The sequence below is a fragment of the Manis javanica genome, chromosome 3 (assembly GCF_040802235.1).
Source record: "Manis javanica isolate MJ-LG chromosome 3, MJ_LKY, whole genome shotgun sequence".
Classification (NCBI taxonomy): Eukaryota; Metazoa; Chordata; class Mammalia; order Pholidota; family Manidae; genus Manis; species Manis javanica.
This window is the reverse complement of record NC_133158.1, coordinates 71934756-71942953: the sequence shown is the minus strand read 5'-3', so window position 1 is coordinate 71942953 and position 8198 is coordinate 71934756. Positions and strand designations below refer to the sequence as shown.

At 44.9% G+C, this 8198-nt stretch overlaps 1 long non-coding RNA gene across 1 annotated transcript; it reads right to left on the bottom strand.

Moving 5' to 3' along the window:
• Positions 1–273: 273 nt before the first annotated feature.
• Positions 274–3120, bottom strand: LOC140848163 (uncharacterized). Its single transcript, XR_012128716.1, has 3 exons — positions 2986–3120; positions 1376–1447; positions 274–1072 (listed from the first exon to the last, which is right to left on the bottom strand). It is a non-coding gene; the product is annotated as an uncharacterized lncRNA (long non-coding RNA).
• Between the last annotated feature and the right edge of the window lie 5078 nt (positions 3121–8198).

Below are 8198 nucleotides of genomic sequence, written 5' to 3'. Positions count from 1 at the left end.
TTTTTCAACTTGTTCCACTCAGGTCTCACTAAGGTCTTTATAAAAAGCTAACAAAATGTTGAACAAGCATGGAGGAGTTAAACAAACAAATGTGGTATTGACTATGATGTGGGAGCAATATAAAACATTTTAGATGAAAAAGGCTCATTTCAAATTAATGTCATCACTAAAGGGCCTGTAAAGCCTTGATTTAGAATTAAATCTTATGTTGTTATCATGTATCATACTCGATCAATAAAGACGGAATAAGCAAACATGATTTGGGAAGTATTTTTTATTTTCTATTGGCAAATCATTGAAACAGAGTACTGGGTAGATATCTTTAAAAGCCCACGGGTGTGCTTCTCTACATACATGTCCTGGGAGTCCTACATCAGAGCTTGTTTTTGGGTTTAACAAAGATCTCCAGTGGAAATTATCCTAGTGTGGTTTTTACCAGAAAGCTGAAACATTCTACTTGGTGAATAGTTTTGCCTGTCAGGATCGCAGGGACTCCTGGGTGACTAATTTGTAATTTCACACTACAGGTATGTACTCCAAATGGAATTCTTTAAGATCAATATAACTGAAAAATAGGGATAAGGGAAAAATTTCAAATACTACATGTTTGTTGCCTGAATTTTAAGAATGTTTTTGAGAATCCAAACAAAAACCAAAAGGGAGTAAAAATGTCCCTTTGAAATTTGTGGTTCTACTTGCCATTACAGAAAGGTGCCTGAGATGGGACATAATAGCTAATGTTTGCACAGCCCTTTACAGTTTTCAAAGCACTTCCACATATAGTACTCAGAGGATCCCAGCATAATTTAAAAAAAAGATTACTTTTTATAAAAACCATCCCGAGAAAGTGAAGTAGCAAATAATTTGCCTGCTTTTGTTCAATGACGTTTATCCATAATTTCTGGGGTTTGGTACCAGCTGCAGCGGAGGAGGAGGCAGAGCCACAGGCTTGGCGGGGATGAGTGTGGGTGGGCGGGTCAGGGATGGAGGCGAGGGACGGATGGCGATCCACCGCTCTGGGTGAGGCTGCGTGTCCAGGGACATCAGCTCCACAGCTGGAGGGTTCTGGAGGCTGTGGATGACCCCGCCCAGTGAATGCAGAACCAGGGCTGAAGCCCAGGCACTGTCACCCCCACCAGGAAGGAGTCTAAAGCCAGATGGATGAAAGCAGACACATGCGAGTTCAAGGTCAAGGACAACATAGCCAGTTAAAGGATAAAGGTCAAGATAAAGGAAAAGCAAACAAACAAACCAAGCAAAGCAAAATGAAACAGGAGGATTGAGAGGGGGAGAGGAGGAGTAAGGTGAGGAGGGCACGGTGAGCAGGAAGAACCCAGCCACAGAGCCCAGACCAGGCACCCCCTGCACTTCTGACCTTAGGCTCAGCCTCGTCCTCGGTTTGGAGAAATCCATGCCATAGCTTCAAGCTTGAACTTTTCCACAGGCTCTTGAACAAATGAAACCATATTTTGAGTAACAGTTTATTTTCAGTAGGAGTGTACTGCATGTTTTCATATATATATATGTGTATATATATATATATATATATATATATATATATATATATATATATATATTTCTCAGATCATAGGCCATCATCTCAGATTATCTGAGTATGCTTACATCATATCAATTCATAAATTAGGAAATCTTTTTTTCCCATAGTTCTGATATGGTGAGAAGATGGAACCAGGTTAATCTATATTCTTTCTTACTGTCATAGGAACTAAAAAAGAGCCTGCACTGTTCTTTCATTTTTAATCCCCTTCATTACTAAACTAGCAAGGTTATGAATTCCCTTCTTCCTCTACACTCAGTAATGAGTCCCAGGCATGAGCTCTTATCACCCTCATTTCTGTGTGCTAAAGCAGCTTACCCAGCCAACCCTTTCCAAGTGATTCACTCCCTGTATCATCTCTGCAAAAAGTCTGAGGCTGCTTCCTGTTTGTAAGACCTAGTACTTTCATTTTCTGATTCACATTTGTTATCTCTCTTTTCACAAAAGTTGATTCAACAAATACATATTCAGTTATACCTTCCCCTTCAGCTCACATTGTAGCAGGAGCAGAGACAGGATGAACTTGGCATTTACACTTGGGTGCTGAAATGCCTTCATGTGTGGATTAAAGTACCCACTGGGTATTTCCATACCAGCATCTCTGTGGCAGCTGCATCCTGGTAATTGATCAGTTAGTAGTTGGTGCTTCTTGAATGGACAGGCTGCTCTTTCCCTGCAGCCCTTTTCTCATTGTAGATGAGCCTCTGAGCATCCTCCTTAAGTGGTGCTTAGTGGAACATGCCCAGTGGTTCTGAATGCAAGGCCAAATGCCAACATCAGTATTGTGTGTTCAGCTAATCCTATGCCTGGTTGTAAGACTGAGAAGCAGCAGGTAAGAATGTAAGAGGGCCAGAAGAGTGGGTAGTGACAAGAGCCAGCAGGAGGGAGGAAGGGTGATAGGAAATGGATCTGCCCCTATAGCAGAGCAGGTGCTGATAGTGGGCCTGGCTGACAGTTGATGTTCTTGGATGTTGGGGGGGAAGAGGGTGGGCAGTGGGGGTCCAGGGTCAGGATTCAAGGGATTAAGCAAGCCCCAGACATAGAGAGGCAGAGGCAGGGCTCAGGTGACAATAGAAGTGGAGGGGCACCTGGCCTGGTGAGCTGAGCCTATTTGGCAAGCATAGCAGGCCCTTCAAAGGCATGGAGTGTGGAAGGCGGGCTTTGTGGGTGGCAGTCCATGTGGGTGCACAGGGCCCTGAGCTCAGCTTAACACTCCGCTTTCATGGTCTTGAAATTCTTAATAATTTTTTAGCAAGGGGCCTGGCATTTCATTTTTCACTGGGTCAGTCCTGAGTGGTAGTATGGGATTGGACAAGGGAGGGGAGGGCAGTGTTTCTTCTCAAGCCACATGGCCCATGACAGCAATTTAGGATTTTGGACAAACATCCATCCCGCTCTACAATCTCCTTCAATCTCTGTCTCCTTACCCTGCTTGATGCTTCTTCAGAGCAGTCTTCACTTTCTGAAATTAGAGTATTTGTTGTTTACTTGTTTATTGCTGTAGAAAATGAGAGTTCTTATGGCCAGGATCCTCCCCTGCTCCTAAACTACTTGATGGTGTCACTGGCCTGCTGCTAGGCGACTGCTTCCACACCTGCTGGCAATGAGCCATTGTTGTCAGTGTTACTACATAAAGAGCCCAGCCCCGTGCTCTGCAGGGAGGCAGAGACAGGCTTGCTACATGCAGACTGCCCCATAGGCTGATGTGATTCCAGCACTCGACCTGCCACTGTGAGAAAAAAGCTTGGTATAAACCCTTTCACCCCTAACATTCCATTGCTGTTATTCGGTCTCATGGAATCAAGAGTGAACTTGCCCAGGGGCAATCTGCCTCAGGGGAGACAATTTCCCATCTTTCTTTTTCCCAGGAGAGGCAAGGACTTTCTTCATCCTGCTCTTTGCACTATCCCTGTTACTACAGCAGCACCTGCACATAGAAACCCGGGTTGCATGCATGGTTAACTCCAAGCTTTGGGAATGCCAAGTGCCCAGGACCCCGGAGGAATTGTTAGACTCCACAGGGACCAGGCAGAGCTAGGAAGGAACTCAGTCCTATACACAAGGCTTGGGAGTGTGCCTAGAAGATGAGCAACTCTGTCTCAGGGAAGGAGGAACTCGACATCTAGGTAGAAATTTATAGTACAAGGAAGATCAGTGTTTCTGCTGCTTACCTGCATCCTGCCTCTAGCTGTCTGGGAAGGAAACCAAGAGATTAGATGGAGTATGTAGCTGGGGGAACCACTAAGTTAGGCTGAAGCAGGAGAAGGCAATTTAAGTAAGACTGAGGGTTGCAGATACTCAAATTTTTTGACTGCCTAAGACTGATGTCCAAAATGATGAGTTAGCTATGCAAAATGGAAATGGAAAACAGTTGTGGGGAATTGTTCTTATCCCAAAAGATTAGTGGCAGCTTCCAAAGTTTCACAAAATCAGCTACTGACTGGAATTGCCTATGGGGCTTGACTTAAAGCCCTACTGATGATGTCATCCTGCAAAGTTTTAGGATTGTCATAAAAATAGCTTTTTCCAATGCATGTTTTGTTATGTGTAAAAACCTGTCCTTGTGAGGCCCTGGACCATGGCCACAAATGCTCGCAGTGGCCTCCTGCTGTGGGAGTGTGTCTGGACCCATGGGACAGCCTGGGCCTCTGAACTAGTGCAAAATGTTCCAAAATGAAACAGCTTTTCCCCTTCTGATCTGAGTGTTTCCGTAGTATTTCCCCATCTCTGGTGTGAAGAAAGTGAAGATTCCTATGGCCAGGATTCTCACCTGGCCCTGGTCTACTTGCTCACTACACATGTGTGAGCAATACATTGGTTATTGACTGTGTATAAAGCTCCACCCAGTGCTCTGGGCTGCATGGCTGCATGGCTGCAAGGCTGCAAGAGAACAGACTGGAATGGTGGTTTCACCGAGGACAGACTGAGATGGCTGTAGGGGTAGAGAGGTCCAGAGGCAGAGACTAGCTTGCTCCATGCAGACTCGCTCTAAGTGGATGGGATTCTAGTAATTGACCTGCCACCTTGGGAATAAATTTGGGTATAAATCACTTCACCCCAAGAACATTCCACTGTCATTTTTTGGTCTCACTGAATCCATAGTGAACTTTCCAGGGCCGAAACCCATTGAGAAGACATCTGGGTTTCCACGTAGCTGTGATCTCAATAAATAATGAGCTTGTATCCCTATGAGCAAACCATTGTAAGTATGGAGGCAACAGGCAAATAATTATTATGTTGATTTCCAGTTATCCAGAAGGACATGCTTGGAAACTGGTTAAACAAAAAAAGGCCTTCAATACTGTCCAACCTGATGCTGTGCTCTTTATTGTCACCCCTCCTGGTCTCAGGTTAGGTAGGTACAACTTTCTCCTCATCACTCACACCCCCAATCAGAGGAGGTGAGGGTTGGTTAAAGTACAAGTAGCCATTGTGTTTATCATTTAGGCAGAACATGAGTTTCATTTAATAAGGAGGAAATTATGTGCAAGCACTTGATCCCTTCTTTTCCTATAGCATACGGGTTAAGTCTCAGGTGTTTAAAGGCAGCATGTCTGGGTTCAAATCCCAAAGCAGACACTTACTCTGTAAACTTCAGCAAGTTAATTAACTTCTCATTTTCCCTATGTGAAACATTAACCCCTGCTATATTGGTGAGGATTAAATGGAATGGCCATCTTAGTCAGTCTGGGTTGCTATAACAAAAATACCACAGACTGGGTGGCTTAAACAACACATGCATTTCTCATAGTTCTGGAGGCTGGGAAGTCCAAGATCAAGGCTCCGGCAGATTCCATGTCTGCTGAGAGCCCACTTCCTAGCTTACAGCTGACAATCTCCTCGTAACCTCACATGGGGGCAGTGGCAGGGAACTCCTGGGAGCCTCTTTTGTAAGGGCATTCATCCCAATCACCTCCCAAAGGCCCCACCTCTTAATACTACCACACTGGGGATTCAGTTTCAAGGTAGAATTTTCGTTCCATAGCATTGATACATACAAAAATGTTTACAATGGGGCTGGGCGTGCCTTAAGAATTCAGTGTCTATTGACTATTATTGTCATTTAGTTATTGTTAGCACCACCTTTGTCTGCCCATCTCTTCTGATGAAGAAATCAATTCCTATTCACATTTATCACCTTCCTGTTTGGACATCCTGTTCAGAGGCAAGGGTGTGGGCTGAGAAATATGGCATTTCTCAATTGTTAATCCATTATTTAATCAATCAGAGATGATCTCACAGTTTACACAAAGGCATAGTGTGAACATTTTTCATGCAGGTAATGTACTGAATGCTGACTGACCTCCAGAGGCCTGACTTAAGGATTGTGTCAGTACTGACTTTCCTGTCTGTTGGGTACAAGCTGTTCAGTGTGGTGACCAGATATACTGTGCGGTGAGGAGAGAGAGATGGACTGTTGTTATGGACTGCATAATTTATGACGTTCACTTAGGGGTCCCTAGAGTCATGTCCAGTCAAAGGCTCACTGGAAGGACTGGGAACAAACTCAAGCCCATTATCAACATGGAACATCTCTTTCCAAGGCACCTTATAACCAGCATAACTCCAACGCATGTCATCTGCAAAACAGAGACAGCCTGCCTGGTCTGTGTCACACAGAGACAGCCTGAGGATTAATTAAATAATGACTGCCAAGAATACTGAGCTCCTTTGAGAGAATGCTCTATAGACGCAATCTTAGATTGTTATTCAGAACTCCATTCTGTAAATATCAGGACAGACCTTCAGTTTAGGAGCCCAGGCCACATCTGCACTGCTGGAATTCCCCGAGGGAATAGGAAGCCTGTCTGGAATATTCCTGACCACCAAACTAACACCTTACGAGAGCCTCTGCTTTCTGCAGCCTCACACCACACAGCAGATGCTTTCCTAATCACTACCAGAGTCTTGCACCAGGCACTTGCATGGCATGTGGAGGTACAGCTTCAGTAGTAACATTGCTCCCTTCCAAAAGAAAATCTCTTTCCTGTTATGGCCTCATTCTTCTGATTCTACCTCATGTGGTTTTATGCTCATCACTATCCAGTGACCAGTCATCCCAACTTGCTCAGAATGTGGAACTTTCAATGCTCAAATTGGAATAGGTCTGAAAAACTGGGCTGGTTGGTTACCCTAACATGCTACTAACTTATAATGGTACTAAAGAGCTTTGGGACTTCCTGAGCCTCAGTAACCTGTTCTATGAAATACTAGGTTTGGAACTGATTGTAGGAAAGTATTTTGTACAAGGTGCAGTTCTAAATACTTTATGCTTACTACTCACCATATCTCCCAATGGAAGGCATTATATCTGACAGGTGAGACACATGGAGATAAAGGTCTTTGCTGAAGGTTGCACAGCTGGTAAATTGGCAGGGCTGGATCTCAACGCAGGTGATGGGGTACTAGGCCCATGCTCTTCAGCATCATGCAATATTACCTCTCTAGGACCTTCTAAAGTGCACAGTTGATCCTTTTCCTATAAAAAGAAGCCATTTTTCTTTATTTCTGTCTATTATGTAACAACTCAAACTAAGGGTACAAATACAGGTACATATCTTCTTTACTTCTCTAATTAAAAAAATACAAAGCAGCTTAGGACTTCCTATGCCAGAGGGTCAGCAAATCTATTATCCCCCTTTTGAGTGCATCCCTCCTGCTGAATTGTCCCAGGCTGCAGGTTACATGGGGCACATGAGGAGTCAGCCACGGCTAACTGTACAGAGTTTGGAAGTCCTCTGCCATCATTCCCGCCACTGTTTTGTGCTACTACCTGTTGGCTCTGCTGAGAGCTGGCTCCACAGGCTGTCCCCTCACTGCGGGCTGAGCCACCACTGGCCCGGCCTCTGCTTTCTGAGAAGGACCAGATGCTCTCAGAGCAGGGTGGCTCCTTGTGACTTTCTGGAACTGCAGCTCTCTATACACTGGGTCACAATCAGGCTGGGCATTTGCCCCCTTATGGATGCAGACCTTTCTCCTCTGCCCTCCCCAAAGGCTTATGAATCTTTTCCTTCTTCAAATCTAAAAAAACTCTGCTGCTGAGTTGGGTTCCCTGCTCACAGGCCTAAGGCTAGCAGACTGAGCTCTGCAGCCATGATGAAATACTACAAGCTGAGTGGTTAAACAGCAGAGATTTACTTTCTTACAGTTCTGGAGGCCTGAGATCAGGGTGTTGGATAGTTGGGTTCTGGTGACCCATCTCTTCCTGGCTTGCAGAAAGTCACTTGTTCACTGTGTCCTCACGTGGTGGGAAGAGAGCCCTTATTTCTCTCCCTGTTCTTACAAGGGCACTAATTCCCCCACCAGGGCCTTGCCTTCATGGCCTCATCTAAACCTACTTACCTCCCAAAGGCCATCTCCAAACACCATCACCGCAGTACTAGGGCTTCAGTACATGAATGGGGGGTGGGGGCGACTATCCAGTCTGTAGAAACAGCTAACTATTGTCTTCCAGGGACCCTACACCCCACACACCACTCCCATAGGCAGCTCTGACTCTGGTAACTTAAAGGTGATTTAAGCCAAGGTGCCCCAGAAAAGAGACTTTCTGAGCCCTGTCCTGTTTCTGTAGGGAAAAAAAAAAAATCTTAAACCTTCAGGACAGCATCCTATTCTACCTGTGGAAAATAGCATCGAAATG